Consider the following 14,722-nt stretch of genomic DNA (forward strand, 5'->3'; position numbering starts at 1 on the left):
TCAAGGGGGGTAAATGAAGCATTAAAAGTAAAACACTTCAGATTGGAGGGATACAATCCTCTCATCCACATTTAATTACGAGTTCTAGTGAAATTATTTCTCTTGAGGGCGAGGCAGTTAGGTAGGAGACAAAAAAAAAACCCCACTCTGAGTGTGAAGCCTCTTCTAGTCCTAATTACAGCTTCCTGTGTCTGTTGCTGCAGAGTGCAGCAGAGGTCAGATCCAAGACGCCCCCTGCTTCCCCACCTCGCCACATACTCAAACATCCAGGCCCCTCCGCCCGGGGCCACACAGGAGGCCAAAGCTCATCCACTGACCCTGGTGAAGCAGGAGGAAAACAGCAGGGGGCAACTGGGCCAGCGGGAAAAGGAGCGCACATCTGCACAAACACACGGCATCCGATTACTTTCTGAAAACGCGTGGCATGTTCTGGCCTCGAGGCTGCGAGGTTGGATGGGTCCAAGACAGTAATCTCCCGTGTAGCAGTTTCTACATGTCGACCACACCGAGGTCAAATGTTGCTTTGTGGAAAATATGCCATTTAACACCTGGAAATAACAACGGCAAGCCTGACACGCAAGAAAGAAGGAAAAAAGGAGAAAGGAAATCACAAAGTGCCCAATGGCAACATTATCAACAACCAAATACCATCTATATGCACCACTGCTCCACAGAGTGTGTGTGTGTGTGTGTGTGTGTGTGTGTGTGTGTGTGTGTGTGTGTGTGTGTGTGTGTGTGTGCAGCTGTCAGGATGTTGTTTCACTGCAGCAAATGCAGTGAAACAACATAAATGTGTGGCACAGATGGAGAGGCGGGGGTGGAGGACAGCGCTACTCTTGCGCGGGCCTCACAAAGAAATGGTACGAAAAAGGAAACACTGAAACGCCGCGCTTGCCAGACAGCAAAGGACGACTAAATGACTGTGTGGGAGTGAGCCAGGAGACGGTGATGAACAAACGGAGCCAGAAAGAATAAAAAAAAAGCACAGACCTGTTAAAGAGCAAAGCCGGAATCAAAGGGAATATATGATGAGAGAGAGAGAGAGCTATAAACAATCATAAAGGGGGGAGATTCATAAAATGTTGTTTTCTATTATAAATACAAGCTGCAGCTGAGGAATGTTTTGCATTTTTTGTTCTAAAATTGTATCCGTCGATCAAGTACATCAATTCATCACCTTGGTAATGATTGGTCTCTTTCCGAGTGGCAGCAGCTACATTACCCAGAGCTCATAGCAAAGACGAGTGTGACACTGTGAAAGTAATAATATCAAATCATAATAATGCACCATTTAGATTTAATCACCCTGTGCATGTTTCATCCTTTTTTATATACACAATATTGATGAGACGTCTACCTTTCGCCGTCAGACGAGCTAACGGTGTTTTTTCATCCACCTCGGACGTGACGGTCTCCATGAAGAGGTTTGGGGTGGGGAGTGTCGTGCCAGGCGGCACAATGCATGATGGTGCCTGTAATTTCACTCCTATGACTAATCTCTAGTGATTAGGCAAGTACAGAAATAGTTGTCGTAGCATTTCGGACAGTAATTGTCTTGGACAGACTATGCACAGAAATATCCCAAGAAGAAATATCCAAACACCAGATTTATGAAGCCATGCGTGCAACTAATGTTGTTTCAATAACATTGTCACTACACGTTTATTTCATAAATACCCGTTTACATGTAGGAAATGGCTTCTGCATGTGTCCGTGTGTTTTATATTCCAGGCCGCTGGTTTTCTCTGTTCCCACCTACAATCACTTTGATTTCTGGGCACTGGCTACTGACATTCTGTACAAATCAAGATTCTGTCTCTATGCCAGATGTTAGATTGTTGGAGTTCGATGGCACGAGTACAAGGTTTTAGCCTAAATCATTCCGATCAATCCAAGAAAATGGAATGCTGACGTTATGCGAGGAAGACTGGTTACCGGCTAATTCCACTCTTGCACACCTTGTACGTGTCTTTGGGAGATGGTTGATAGAAGTGCCGGAGAACAGGAACAAAATGCTATTTTGACAATCACTGATCCAATGTAAAGGAAAAAGAAAATGTGTACGGGAGAAAAAAAAAGTTAGTAAAAAATCGGAACGAAATAGAAAAGCAATGAAAAAGGGCGACGAGTGATTCAGACAAGATTTTCTTGGACGGTGTTTGAGAACTCTTCAGATGCACAGCATAGGTTGGGGTCCTATTTGTACCAGATACACTTCATAGATTTATGACCACTGTAATTTCTTACAATATTGTGCAACCGCCAATATATAGTGGGTGGAAAAAATGTTTAAAAAACATACTTCACAGTATGATGCAACAAAGTGTAAGCATCACTTCTGAACCCGAGGGCACAAAACGCACAACGAGTCGGTTATCCCGTTTGGTTCTTGGTCTTATATGTACGTGTTGTTGTTCATAGATTTATCACTGGTAATGGGGAATAATTAAAAGGTATAAATGATTCATGTAGCAACCGTCCGTTCTGGATTTCTTGATGGATTCAGTGTTTAACCGATTGAATCTTCGTCAGAGTTCAGGCGATGAAATCACCCTCCGATCCGGTTTTGTCAGTGAGAATATAACAAGTGCAGATCAATTTTTCATATTTCCTTCTTGAAACAAAAAATAAAAAACTTGATGAATATAACACTGGATCTCACGAAACACCTAAAAAAACAAAACAATAGAACCACAAAGAGGAAACTAAAGAGTATTTTTTATAGGGATTTCATTTTTATATGCCACATTCCTTGAGTCCCAGCATGCCCTGCAGCTGGGACTCAGAGGTGACTACAACTGAACTCTAACCACAATTTCAGTGCCAAGTAAGTGCTCGAGCAGCCTGTAAGCAGCCCACTGGAAAAAACATTTTAGTCCACTCTACCACACGCTGCTGAAGAACCAGGGTCGAGGGGATCTTGAAAAAAGATTCTCAAACAGGCGAACGGAGGTTTCTGAGGGAAACAAGAGATTCTGTCTTTGGCATTGGCATTGATTCTGCAGAACTTCAATGCAGAGGTGAGCTCACATGTTTTTCATACTTCCCTCTATTTAAGCAGAAAATAGAACTCAATTACATTAAGTGGGCAGAGCCTGATTATGCTAATAGAGATTAAAGGGAACCCATTATCCTCATTTCCAGCTCTTATTTTCATTCTAGAACTCCACTTGAGTCACTTTGCATGATTAACAGTTTTTTTTAAAGTGTCTCAGACTGCCTCTGTGAAAGCCACTCAGTTGGACCGCAGACTGAAACAACCAATATGAGCTCGGGCCGCCTTAAAAAGCCCACGTTCTTCTGACTTGCCAAACATCCAGCTCTTGTGAGCACCTCCTCCTCATCATCTCACCGGTGTGGAGGTTCCGAGAGAAGACTGCAGAACGGAGGAACTAGTAACTACAGTAACAGAACCTCATTGATTGGAAATGGCCACTTCTCAAGTCCGATTATACCGTAGACTGTATATAAACATTCGAGTCGGAGCGCGAGTGGACAGCACAAACAAAGATTGCAGCCAATACCACCTGCTCACTGTGTGACAAAATGGTGGATGATGGGGTTTAAATCGGAGTCAAATTTTTTCAATAATTGTTCACGTGGGTAATGGGCAGAAGAGGGGGGCCGAAGTGGAAAACGTCAGGAACTAAAAAGTAAAATGTTACTCTTTTGTCGCCATATGACTTAACAGTAAATCTGCACCGACAACATGATGGACTACATACTGTGTGGGAGCTCCATGTATGAGGAGATTTCCCAGTAAGGTATTACATGAGGGCACACGATTAGAAACAGGATATAGTTGGTGGGTGGGTGTATTTTCACTAGGAGGGCCCAGGGTTATTTATGAACTCTGGCGGTTAACACAATCAAATGCTACTGTAACTCAGGACCTAAGTATGTTTGAAATCAAAATGATTGTTGTGTCTATTAAAATTTGCCCCCCCCCCCAAATTATCTATTGTTGGAATTGGGGGTGAATTGGTAATACCTCAAAACATTGTAGTGAAAGTTTAGTTTGATGTTCACTTCCATAATTATACATTTATTGAGGTCTTTGTCAACTTGATTTGGATAAACGTTGAATTTGATGAATGAACAAATTCCGGACAATAAATGTGAGGGGGAGGGAAGGGCTGTATATTTCACTGACGATATTTGGAATTTATCTCAGGACAGGACAACAAAGCTTAAACTTGTGAAGGATTTGAGCAGAAATGTTTTTCACCATCGTAACTGTCATGTATTAGACAGCACTCACACGGATAGAAATGATCTCATCAACACCATCCTGTTCATACTAAATTTTGACTTTGAGAAAGTCAAAAAATTGTCCAACGCTTTCTAAAAGTTGCATCAGGTACACTTCCAAGTGGTAGAAATGGAATTCTAGTTACTAAACTGCCCTTAATGCAGAGGTGTTTATACAGGTATTGATCCATTTTTGTAACTGCTATAACATGAACATGGCCCCTAATATAGCCAGTGCAAGGTGTAATAATTCACAGTACAACACATGCTGCTGTACTTCCTCACATCTCCTATCTGGAGACAGAAGCTTGAGCCGTCATGGATCAGACAAGAAAACAGAAAACGAGACACTGCAGACAAAGAGCAAAGCGTCATTTACAGGAACATCGGGAAGATGACTTTGAGTCCTGCACTGAAGTGAGAGCTCCAACAGGAGAGACATGTGCAGACTAATTTGTGTCTCTGTCCCCTCACTTAATGAAACCCCTAGTGCAGGTCCGCCCTGCTTTAGCCTCGGGAGGCAACAAGGTTATTACCATGTGGGACTTCCCCCGGTGTAATTATACCAACCCCCACCAGTGTCCGAGCTTTCCAAAGGGCTCGCTGCACCTCATCCCATCTTGAAACTCCAAAGTGCAGCTGTTGAGAATAGCCATATAAAGCAGAGTCTCGCCGTGCAAAAATAAGTCGACTAGAACCGGTTCATCCAATGTTCTGTGTTTGACGTCTGTCAATGCAACTAATTTGTTGCATAGTTTCTGGGTCGGACGTGACGCATCATGAAAACAGGACTGATGAGTGCGCTGGGCGTCCTCATGTATCGACTTTTTAAAGGTATATTTATACATTTTCAAACAAGCTGTAGGATGAGACAATAGCATTTATATCATAATAGTTTGATGTGATATCACTGTACATAGCCCCTGTCCACCAAGCTAGAGTCTATCAATAGCCTGCATGAGGCCACATGCCGTGCCACACATCAAATAAATGCTCAGCCTGTGAGAGGCATTGATTATGCCTATATTTATTTCAAATATAGGCCATTTCTTTTATGTAATATCTAATTTCCGTGACATCGTACATTTTACTTACTTCCACTTCTACGTGATCATATTGCGACCTCGTGTTAAGAGGTCGCAATATGCCATATATGCCATATAGAAAAAGCTAAAACATGATTTTTGCAAATCGATTAAAAAGAAGAAGAAAAAAAAAAGACGCATCATAAGGATTCAGGCACTTAGCCTGGAAAAGGGCCTTAAGGTAAGAGAGGTGACCGGGAACCCGATGGAGCTCCGGAGAACATGTGTGGAGGCAGGAGAGACTGTATATCCTGCCGCTGCTCCGACATGATGATGACATAATGAAAGGCTTCCATTTCCCCTCACTTCCACAGCTCACCTTCTTTCCTTCCCCCCACATCTGTCTTATTCTCTGACCTACATTCAGCTGTGCATGCAGATGTACGCGCAGACGCCGCTCCGCTCACTATTTTTGTGTCTGTGTGTCATTCCTTGCCCACACAATAGAACAGAATTCATATCGCATCCACTGCTGCGCCTCGCGTCCGTGTGAGCAAGAAAAAGTGAGCGCGTGGATACTGTACTACCGTTTGCTCGCCAGTCTCCGTGTGGCGATGTGACTTACTACCAGCAGTAAATCAGCCGCCTCCTCACCACTGGCACCGAGCATGTGGAGCTGCGAACACACTGCAGGCGCTGCAGCTCATTCCAGCCATCCGACCGCCTGCCAATCTCACACACACACACACACACACACACACACACACACACACACACACACACACACACACACACACACACACACACACACACACACACACACACACACACACACACACACACACACACACACACACACACACACACACACACACACACACACACACACACACACACACACACACAAGGGCATGCGATCGCATGACTGCATGCACGCACATACATGCAATGCAAAGTACAGGCCAGCGTTGAAACCTCAAAGTAAAGCACACACTTTACCCACGAATAGAATGAAACGGGAGATAGATTTCAGTTCTTTCTCCTCACGAGTAAGGAGGCTAAATGGAGAAACGGCTAGCCACTTGGAAAAAAAAAAAAAGAAAGAAGAAAAAAGCCAGGCATTCCTCCCTTTGCCTGACGACATTGACTTGCAGGGACTTGAATGTAATGCAGCATGTCTGCATGAGCGTGTTACTCTCAACCAGTGTGATGATTCTGCTTTCAACACATTGCCTAAAATGTTTACTAAAAATAAAAAAATAATCAAATCCTCAAACTAGGCTGTGAAAAAGATTCATATAGCGGCACACGGCTGCAGCGTCAGTACGATCCAATTTTCCACAAAACGGCACGAGAGCGTTGAAACAGCTGACGGGGAAATGAAAAGCGGGGATTTCAGCCACTTTATTATTTAAGTCAAATAGTGTTCGATGAGGGATGAGCCAACTGGGAGCTACGGGCGTGTCCTAAATGTGTGACCAGAGGCGTAGTTAGGATTAGCCCATCTGAGATATCTTTATATTTTCGCCCGATATCTAAGAGTAAAAGGAAAATAATATAACATTCTGTTGCGTCTGGGTAGAGCAGATAGGTGGCAGGTAGACGGAGAGCAGTTCGTTTACAGTCATCAACATGTCCACTCGCTGGCTGTGAAACTTTACTGCTGAATTCATACGGGTTACACATATCACATATGGGGTAACTGGAAATTTTATTGGGGGGCTGCCAGGAAAAGTTCTGCAAAATGCCCAGGAGCAAAATCTGCAGACATTGCGTTTTGTGAGCAGCACAACAAATTACAAGTGTCCCCTTTCCCCGACATTCATTTAACCCAGGAAAAAAATGAATAAGGTAGATTCAAAATAAGTTTATGTACAATTTTTTTTGCATGTATTTTCCATGGCTGTGTGTATCTAACGATTGATAAGCCACATGGCAGTCTCGACACAATCATCCAACGATGCCAACTCAGCAAAATCTATTGGTCTCTCTCCTTATCGCACATGCACGGACAAAAAAAAAAACTAACATCAAACCACATTCTTCATTTTGTGAAAGGACCAAAGAAAAACAAGCAGGGCATCTCTGATCCCGCTCCTCTCGCCCTCTCTCTCGGTGGTCGACTCATGAGGGATGGTTTCATGCTGCTGTAAAACCAGGTTCAGACCAGAAAGTCCTTACTCCATTAAAGACTGATCCCGCTGAGGCAGATTAGGCCCGTCCTGCCCCCTGCCATCCTCCTCCACAGCACCGATTGTATCTGCAGAACAAAAATGTCTATTTTCTTTTTTTCTTTTCTTTTGTGCAAAGACGCGCTCAGGCACATTGCTCCCTCTCTAAAGAAGCGCCCGCGTCCAATAATGGCCAAGAGAAGCGGGGAGGTAGAAGTCTCGCAGACTGTACACACCTGTCACAGTCCATCTGCCCTGGAAAATTCACACCTGACCCCACAACAGGGTCTACTTCCTTCGCACTTTCATTCTGCAGAGAGGAGTGCAAACATCCAGACCATAAACCTGAACTGACACCTGGACACCTGGACACCTGGACACACACACACACACACACACACACACACACACACACACACACACACACACACACACACACACACACACACACACACACACACACACACACACACACACACACACACACACACACACACACACACACACACACACACACAGAGAAAATGGGCAAGGTCACTGCACTAGCAATTAGCCGCTCGCTTTCTATTAGAGCACCATGTGAAGCGCTCATGCGCCTTGTAATTACCGGAGCTGAGGACATGTTTCATTTGAAACCAGCAGCACCGACACCGCACTTGAGAGAAAACAAGCCTCTGACTCATTCCGAGTGAGTAACGGACAAGGGAGAGTCATTAGATATCAGACATCAGTCATCCACCGGCCCTTCGGCGCTTTAACAGGAGGCAGACTTAAGTTTAAAACAACACAATCGCCTAGCGCCCTTTACGCGCACAAAAAAAAGGGACATGAAACTAATGCTCGGTTCAAAAAAGGTAACTTTCACTTGACGAAGACAGGACATGTGGTGAAAACACAGGGCCCGGGTGAGTTGAATCACTCTGACCTTCTAAGCACGTTACATTCTGATAAATCACACAGGACAGCAGTTCTTGATGACAGGCTTTCACGGTGCACAGGGCACTCTCAAATACGGCCTGCCAACAGCAAGGTCCTGTGAAGGAAATTAGGCTCTGCACCTCACATTATGGCCCATAAATACAGCTGGGACTGCCGACGCCCACAGTGGGCGGGCGGCTGATGTGAGAAGGTAGAGAAAGTCCACTTAAAGCTCATTCCCCTTCTGCCAGAGGCCCGTAACAATGTCTGTGCCATCAGACTGTACGACCGCTCCCTGTCACTCCCATTTGTTTCCGAACTAGGAATAGATTCACCCGAGTTGGAAATTCTTGCTGAACAGTGAGTGAGAATTAAGGTGACCGCATCACGAGTGGACAGCTAGTGTACAGGTGCATCGAGGGAGAATTTGAGATCCGATCACCCCGGACCACAATCGGAGGGTCCCATCATTCTTTAAGCAGAGAGAATGCAAATGCACCGTGGGGCCGCACATACTGACAGACTGCTATTGGACCCATCTGTCATGGTTGCACTGGGTTGCAACAACCACACATTTGGTCTTCGCAAAAACAGCAACGGCAAAGCATTCGCATACGAAGCAGGAAAGGGAGGTCAGGGGACAACTGATCACTTGAGACACGCGAGGGGCTGCATTCTAATGCCCGGTGTCGTCACACCGCCCATCGGACCGACTTCAACCTTGGCGCGTGCATTTCTGAGGAACCCATAAAGTGCTGTGTTGACTGAACCGTTCTCGGGGACGTTTTTAAACATTGCTTTTCGACGTGTTACTTGAAGTGAATAAAAAAGGGGGAACTACACTGATCTGCCAGGGTTTTGAGAAAGAGGGGGCCCTCAACTGTGACGACCCTATCAGAGCAAAGAAGCGAACAGACAGCAGGAAGAAGCAAGACCAACTGACCGGACACAATGCAGCCCAGGGAAGGTTTATGAGTTTATCCCCCCCCCCCCCCCCCCCTCCTCCCGCTTTCATTCTGTAACGCTCATCCGATCGACTTCCAACTTGTCGGGTGTAGACACGGTGCTGGGGACTGAAGGTTGTTGGACGATGCTCTCAAGAAATCTGAGAGCTATCGTAGAACAAGTAGTCCTGGATTCATTCATATTCATATTCATATTTCACACACCGGCTGTTGTATTTGTGGAAAAGAAAGATGATGTTTGACAACCCAGAGAAGAAGCTCACTAATCTACAGCTCGACAGGACTCCTGAGGCAGATTAACCCCTCCGTGATCACTCTGAACTCTGGACACTCACTTCTAAACACGGACTGAGATTAGCCAACCATCAGGGGCCAATAGAACAACTAGGGAAGCTACGCCACAGTCCGCCGCTCAAACGTCCCCGTGTCCCTTTTTTAAGAAGACGCAGCACAAGGAGCCGACACGTCAACAGACACACAGCTCCTAAGCGGTGTCGCCTCTAAGGAAAGTTTACAATCGTGTGAAGACGGCTAATTACCATGGACGTCCATGTGTTTCTCATGGAGAGCCCCGTCCGCCGAACGCTCGCACACACTCGCACTCGAGTGAGAGGCACAGCTGGTCTCGACTCCCGACGCCGCTGCTGCTTTTGGAGGCTGAGCTCAGATAACTGCTGGTCTGGTCAGTCCGTGTGCATCTGAAATTACACCTCTACCTTTCCCAGAGTGCCCTGCCCATGCGGTCCCTCCAATCTGCCGTACTGCATCTCAGCACGCACAGTCTGGAACAGATACCAAGGAAACTCTACCTCCATCTCCGGCCGACAGTAAAATCACCAGAATGTTAGGGATTAGCGGAAAGGAAGCTGAAGTACCAACCCACAACTTTAGCCTTGCCAGTTAATCAGCAGATGCGAGGCGCCGGGCACTGAATTAAGATAATGGTGATGAACCTAGAGTACAGATAATCATCCCCTGAATGTGCAGCTCCCCTCAGATTTAATCAGCTTTGTAGTGAATTCAGCTCATTGCTTTGCCTTCAGGTTTAAAACTTCATTTTCAAATCAGTGTTGCAGCTTTTCTTTAGTAGGGGCTGTTCTGTGTTTCGGAAACACAGAGCAGTCTGTACGCCTTTATAGTTATATAGAAAAGCGTTCCCCTTCTTTCTTTGTCCTGGAATCAATTTCCGATTTTTCCCCAATGCTGCGCGCGCACGCACGCACGCACACACAGAACTAAATGATGTTCCTAATGGACCCCAGAGCAGCATAGAACAGACATTAGAGACTCATCTCCTAAATACAAACACACCAACACAATGATTTGCGATAGTGCGGAGAATAACTGCACATTCTCATAATTCCTGTTCAGTATCAGTTGTACTAATGTGAAGACAGGATATCAATGACTACATAAGATTAATCATTAATTACTGGGATTAATGTTGAAGTACAGCTAACCGTCTCTCCGTGACGTCCTCTTCCACATAAATCGCTTCCTCTCTCGTACTTCCTCTCGGCTCCGGTGCTGGCGAGGACAGTCAATCTCTGAGTTTCACCCTGTACCAGGGTCATCACTGACGGCAATCACACATTTCATCAGTTAGTGTCTTTACAACGGCAGCATTTTCTCCCTGCTATTCTGTGCTGCTTAAAAAAAGAAAATCGCCCGCTGCAACGGCGCCTTTCAACCCACTGGCCGACGTGTTTCCCCACAGCAGAAGTCCTAAAACTGAAAGTCTCCGCTTATCACCGTGAGCCACGCCCACTTAACGTGCCGGTCACATATTGATACTAGATGTCATCATCCAGGTAACGATAAGCGGAGACTTTCAGTTTGAGGACTACTGCTGTGGGGAGAGTCCAGCTCCATGCGATCTCACAAGAATTATATTTTCTGAAATGCATTTGTTCCTAGGTGGCTGTGAATGAGTGCTTACTCTTAAAACCATATGCGCCGCGGTAGATATGATACCCAAGCCAAATTTTTTCTACAAGTTCTCACATTGTTTTTCCTACAGGTTCACAAATCTACAAGTCTACAAGCGCTTGCATTTTGCAACATATTTACCTTCATAAAATGGCACCATGTCTGCTGCACGGTGTCTCACCATGGTTGCATAATAAAGAAGTGAGATATTGTTAGTGTGTCCAAAGAGTGCCAGTCCTGTGCACACCTGCACTCTGTCTGAGGGTGCACCATATGAGTCAATAAATATCCAGCTGCAGAGACACTGAGGTACCAGCCAGTGTGCAGCGGAAATTTGATTGTCATCATGTGCAAAAGCAATAATGAAGAAGGTAGTGGTGAGTAATGTTCATTCATTAAGTATCCATTCGCACATTCATAATACATTGTTAAAATGGGTAGTCAACACTTACTGTGAAAGAAAATGTCCTGAGAAAGATAAATAATTCACTTTTCATCTAAACCCAAGTGGTTAAAAAAACAACAACAACAGTCCACTAAATTCAACTTTAGTCCCCATGACAACCTCCAAAAGGCTTTGACAACCAGGGGGGACATAATTATTCAGCAGCCGCACACACACACACACACACACACACACACACAAACAAAAAGACACTTTTTCCGGTGCAATGTCAAGTTAAGCCTTGAGGGAAGCTTTTCCATGTTCCTCCCCGTGCTGTTTATGCTGCACCGGGAAAGACAATAGAGAAGAACAGAGCCTGCCTCTGATTGAAGTGGACCACAGAGAGGTGTGAACAGCGGCGCGTTTTCTTACTGGGATGCCTTTTCAGTCCTCTCAGCGTCTGCCGGATAAATCCCCCCACAGCCCAGAGTGACAGACCTCCACTCTCCTTATGCTGATATGAGACAACTTGCCAGCACTTCAGAAGACATCACACTCCCGAGACCCCGCCCGCTCCCCCCCCCCCCCCCAGCCCCACAAAGAAAACTAAAGAAAACAGCTAATTGCCCCTGACACTTTGTGCGTCTTCTCCTCTCCTCGATGGCGTGATGTCAAGGTGAGTGGGAGCGTAACACCTCCGTGTTTAATTTCAACAGAAAAGGTGCCGAAGCCCGACATAGTATCTCGCTCTTTTCCTAATTAAAATGAAGAAAAAAAAGGCCTGCCCCCGGCTTTTGAAAAGTGTAGTGGCGTAAAATAAACACATCTCAAATAAGCAGTCTGTCAACATCACAACACTGCTGCTGGGATTCACTTCCCGTGCACAGGAGCAGATGATGATGACCCTGACCCCCTTTTATCAGATACCAAAGTAACATCGGGCTACGGGAAAGTACATGGTGTCTGATCATCAGTGGGTAAAAAGGGACCAATCATATTATTTACCTGGATTGTAAATGAGCCTGGGGGGGGGGTCCTGTTTTCAAGCCACACCATGTGCACGAGGCTGTTCGACAATAACAAGAGGGTCGAGGGAACAATGAAGCATCTTCTCCTCAAGTTGTAGAGCAGCGTGCAGGCCTGTGCTGTGGATGAACTCCTCACTGTGGAGGAACCTGGTTTCATCCACGCACGCACACACACACACACACACACACAAAACCAACCTACTCAATGGCAACCCACAGCAGAGCGTCGTTACACCGTGAGCTCCTGCTCCATGTGTCGATAATGCTCCTTTATCGTTGATTAAATCATTTTGGGGGGGGGGGGGGGGGGGGGGGCGCGCAAACCTCGAAGAGCAGCGCGTCCTCCCCGTGGAGCTGCAGCGGAACGAGCTCCGCTTGATGGATCGCGTCGATCCGGCAAAGTAACGACACACAAAGGATATTGTTTTGTTTTTTTTCCGCTGCTCCATCCTCCCTCTGCAGCCTTGGTCCGATACACGCGCACACGTCGACCGTGCGCGTGCTCCCCTCGCGCGCTGCGCACAAAGCGCTCCTCCGGGGCAGGACATGCCGATCTGCGGGGGAGACGCTGCGGAGGGGGCGCGAACAATGCCTTACCTAGAACCCGTGTCGGTCCTCGGTGGATGGGGATGCTGGTGCCGCTGCTGCTGCTGCCCGCCGGTCCATTTCGGTCCCGTTGGCCTTGTTGCGCGCCGAGCGTGCGGCTCCGTCCGGGGGCTCGCCGCCTCCGCGCTCCGTGTGCCGGGCAGATATCCACTGGTCGTAGCGGCGGGGCTTGTGTTGCCTGTCACATTGTTGCTGGCCCTTTTTCCCACATCCACATATGAGAGTGAGGGGCGGAGTCAGCGAGGGGCTGATTTTCTCCCCCCCCCCAGTGAGGCACCAAGGTGGCTCGTTTGGGCCTGGTGAGGAAGGGTCGAGGAAAGGCAAGAAGGAAGAAAGGGAGGAAAGGTACATGGATAAATGAGTTTGATTCCTTCCTGACATGAGTGGATATGTGGATATGAGGGAGAGGCATATAGGCTTCATTGTAATATTTGATTATTTCCCATGAGGTCAGATTGTGGAAATTACATTTGTATTTGTTTCCTTTCCAAAAAGTTAAATGAGAAGGTTGAATACCACTTCCATATCTGTTTGGTAAATGTGTATAAGAAATGGACGTAGTCTTTGGGTCTGGAAAATGAAGCCAGTGCGGAAGTGCCTGAGACCTGTATTCTCAGGAATGACCAGCAGAGGGCGACTCCACTGGTTGCAAAATGAAGTCTGAAAATTACTACTTGTCACTTGATTTATAATGTCAGTAAATATTTTTTCCTGAGGAGTTTACAGTCTCAACCTCCAGTTCCAAGTCGTCTTCAATGCAGCATGATGTGCATTTTGTAAATTATCATCACATATAGAGTAAAATAGACGATAATGCACCATACGCATTGAGGCATGGATACAGTGTGATTGACTGCAAGTATCATTCTACTGGCTGCAGGTTGCAGGTGTAGGTGGACGTGCAGCGGACGAGTTTGGTTACTTCTTGTTTCAAATAGCATGATGGCACTGGCCTAAAAGAAAAGCTGACAATTAAGACTAAAGAAAAAACTAAATGGAAATTGAATCTGACAGACATTAATTATAATGAAACACCACACAACAATGATGAGGATTTTTCCCTCTTGAAAGCTGTTCTTTGAAGCCTTGGCTATAAGATAAAACAATCCAAAACATTCTTACTAATGCAAATCAAAAGTTATGTACATTTTCAACAAATAAGTCCTTTGATTTTTCAACCCAAGAAGTCACTTGTGCCATTCTGCAAAGCAGTTCCTGTCTGCAGTGACACAGAGGCGTGTCAGTAGTAGTAGTAGGGGTAAACAGGGGGAGTGAGAGTTCCTGTTGTCAGTGTAAAATCTCCCAGCCCGGAGGAGTTCGTCGTAGCAGCAGATTGCAGTCAGTAAAACCTCAGGTCGGTTCTCCCCAGACTTATCAGACTGTTAAATGCCACGCCCGGGGTGAAAACACATCAGACCATGTTTCTTAGACAAAGGGGGGTTTT

The 14,722-nt window shown here is 45.9% G+C and overlaps 1 protein-coding gene across 3 annotated transcripts in view; it reads right to left on the reverse strand.

Annotated features, from left to right (window-relative positions):
• st6gal2a (ST6 beta-galactosamide alpha-2,6-sialyltranferase 2a) overlaps positions 1-13,501 on the reverse strand; it is a 39,280-nt gene extending 25,779 nt beyond the window's left edge. Inside the window, exons 1-2 of one of the 3 annotated variants that reach the window (XM_035651655.2) lie at positions 13,270-13,501; positions 12,650-12,819 (exon numbers count right to left, since the gene is read on the reverse strand). The gene's annotated coding sequence lies outside the window, so the exon portion shown is untranslated. Of the gene's footprint in view, positions 1-12,649; positions 12,820-12,996; positions 13,178-13,269 lie in introns of those variants that run through there. The other 2 variants (XM_047337180.1, XM_047337179.1) reach the window with 2 other exon arrangements.
• Between the last annotated feature and the right edge of the window lie 1,221 nt (positions 13,502-14,722).

This window comes from Scophthalmus maximus, chromosome 14 (assembly GCF_022379125.1).
Source record: "Scophthalmus maximus strain ysfricsl-2021 chromosome 14, ASM2237912v1, whole genome shotgun sequence".
NCBI lineage: Eukaryota > Metazoa > Chordata > Actinopteri > Pleuronectiformes > Scophthalmidae > Scophthalmus > Scophthalmus maximus.